Genomic DNA, 3389 nt, shown 5'->3' on the forward strand with positions numbered 1-3389 from the left:
GTGGTGTAATGGTGTGGAGGATCTTTTCTTGGCACACCTTTGACACCTTAGTACCAATTCAACATTGCCTAAATTCCAAGCCTATCTTCAGGACCATATTCAGTATCCCCATCCCCTGTTACTTCCAGCAGGAACACTCGTCATGTCACAAAACTCAAATCATCTAAAACTGGTTTATTGAACATGACAATGGCTTTCCTGTATTGCAATGACCTCCGCAGTCACCGGATCTCCACCAGAGCACCTTTGGGATATGGTGGAATGGGAGATTCACATCATCGATATACAGTAGTATAGCATTTTGCTTGGAGTTTTCTTTTAACCCTTATATGTATGTATAAAATATTGGATTTTATCCAAAATATGTATGCATAAAATCCTCTTTTATCCTCCATAGCTGTCTGATTTTGGATGTATTTGTGTCCATGAGTTATGTCTCAAAATTATAGGCCTACAATGTAAAATGAATTTCCATGCAAGAAATGGTACCACTTTTTGCATGGAAATTCATTTTACATTGTAGGCCCATAAGTCTTAGGCATAACTCATCGACACATGTCTAAAAGTTAATAAATTTAATAATAAACTTCTTAAAATCTGTTAAAAAGATTTATACATGTCCCTAGGACCTGCAGGGACCAGCAGGATGCCGGGGGACAGCAACAGAACGAGGTAATTGGGTTTTTATTATGCTTTTAGGTACCCTGAGTCTGACTCAGGAATACCGATTTTTGCATGGAAAATCCACCCTGAGTCAGACTCAGGAATAACACTAGGGGGGTTAAAGTATATGACTCCAGAGCAGAGTTTTTCATCCAGGGTTCCTCCAGAGGTTGTTTGGATTTCTTGAGTAGTTTGGGTCAGTATAAGTGGCACCAATGATCCTTTTGGCTATCTGTAAGGATGAAATTATTCCGAATGGCCGGTATATAGGAGACATTCTTCCCACTGACCACCAGACTAATATACTGTGAGCTGTGGATATAGGAATTATAGCCGGGGTTCCCTGAAGACCTGAAAGTTATTTCAATGGTTCCCATGTTAAAAAGGATGAGAAATGCTGGACTAGAATTTGAATTATATGGAAGCATTGTGACATGCAGCAAGCCATGAACTTGTGGCCATACTCTACATCCGTCATTTGGCTGGCTTACTATAAGATTTATTTTGTCTGTATCATTCCCCCTGTAATTAAATCTGTGTTGGTGCAATAGGAACAACCCAGAGAACAGAGGCTGCAAACATCGAATGGAAAATGGAAGCCTGTGGGAGTGCCGTCTGTTTATTCCTGAGCCTTCATTACAGCAGATACATCTAAAGACGCAGAACTGTTTCCTCTGCAGGGACACGGCAGCTTTGACAAGTATTCCGCTGCTTGTGGCCTCATTTATTAAAGCTGAAGATAAAAGTGACAAAAGTTCTGTTCTGTAATGTGCAACTCACAAATCTAATAATGCAGCTGCTTGTACAGCAAAGCTCAGGGTGAGAGAGGGAAAAGCTGCACATGGGGCCTGTCAGTTAAGCTCATATGGGAACAAGTAGCATACTGGGCAGGGTAACAGAGAGATGAGCTCATCAGTCTTCTGCTACTCCTCCACGGCCCAATCACAGGCAGGGGGAAGGACAAGACCTCCATGTGTTATATAACTGGAACAGAATAAAATCAGATAGGGCTGTGTGGGATAGCTGTAAAATCTCTGGACAGAAATACAACTTTTTAAATATTTGGTGCAAAGTCATGGCATGATTTAATGCCGAGACGTCCAGCTTCAGTGTGCACAGATTGGAAGTATATCATCCCAACCCTGATCAGTAAATACGGTAGAATGATCCAAACCCAGAAGACGCAACAATGGAGCGAAGAGAGACATTGCAGTTGTTGCAGTGCTGACCTGGGAAACATTAGCAGGCAAGTTTGCCATAGCGTGCAGATATGCTGAGAAAATGTGAACACCATGGCAAAACCCTGGGCAGCAGCAAAACAATTCTGTAACTGACACATAGCACATAAGTCATCAGCTCATAAAATTGTTCCAAAAATCAACAGGTATTTCATTTTGTAATTATTGAACCAACATAACAAAGTGCTTCCAATGTTAAATTCAGCAGACTAAAGCAAATAAGAGAAATTTATTATTAGGGTTTGCACTTACAGACCAGGGTCTGTATCTTGAAGAAATAATTTTGCATAGGAATAAGTTTATATTTCAGAAATACATATACTTGGTAAAGACATTCCTTTTATCACCAGTAGGTGGTGCTCTCTCATATGCACTGTTGTATATAAATGTCTTGTGCATATGCTGCCACCTAGCGTCCATGAACTTTATGACAACAGAATACAGACGTCAAACTTTTTTAAGTCTAAAAAAAGGTGGTATTTATTTATTTACATTTTTTTTTGTAAAAAAAAAGTCTTTGTACATTGCTTTTTCTTAAATAACTCATTCTACCTTCTCCTTGCATTTTTAATTTGGTATATAGTGATTGCAAAGCATTTACCATACCATGTACACTCCTAGTCTGCTGTAGAGCCAGGTGCTGGGAAAATGTAACTTTATCACACAAGCTGTGTCATCAGGTATCATCCAATGGCCAAAGAAGGAGGAAGTCAGATGCATCAAAAAATGGTGAAGAAGATGAAAATGACGGTGGAAAGGTGAAATGGGGCAATGGGGAGAATAGGCCTATCGGTGCTGTAGGATGCATTTAATGTACAGTACTGCGTAATATTTGAGGCTATATAAATCCTGTTTATTAATAATAATATTATTAATAATAATAAAAGTTATGCTTTAGGGGGTCATAAAACAAAGCAAAGCATGTAAAAGCCTTGGAATAATAATTTAAACTACACAATTGTACATCAGCAGACTTGCATTTTAAGTGGATATTAGTTGCATGATCCATTCATATCTAACCCTAGTGGTATCGCATTTTACGGCAATGCCGAATAAAGCAGAGCTCTGCATGTATTTCAGTCCAAAGCCAGTCACTGGTTATGGCAACTAAAACATAGTAAAGTAGCTCATTGGTGATGAAAAGGCATACTGCATGTTAACACACCTTGCAACATGCCTTCAGTGCCAGCAATCCTGCACCATTCCATGTCTTTTCTAGCAATGGCGGTTTCCATGTCTGTAGACTTCTTTGCTCATGCTATTGTGATTGGGCAGTGTAAGAGGCAGGGATAGTGAATGCAAGCAGGTTTGGTTTGGAAAATAAATGGGGTTTGGCAAATATAAGGCTGGCATAACATATTGCCCAACATTCCAGCTCCCTGCTGTTGTTTTCATTGAGTCCCTGGAGGGAGTGAGAGTTCTGGGCAATTGCCCCCCTAAAACTGGCACTGGATGCAGACATGTGAGCCATAGATGCCATCAAAGACC

The sequence above is a fragment of the Pyxicephalus adspersus genome, chromosome 4 (assembly GCF_032062135.1).
Source record: "Pyxicephalus adspersus chromosome 4, UCB_Pads_2.0, whole genome shotgun sequence".
Taxonomy (NCBI): Eukaryota; Metazoa; Chordata; class Amphibia; order Anura; family Pyxicephalidae; genus Pyxicephalus; species Pyxicephalus adspersus.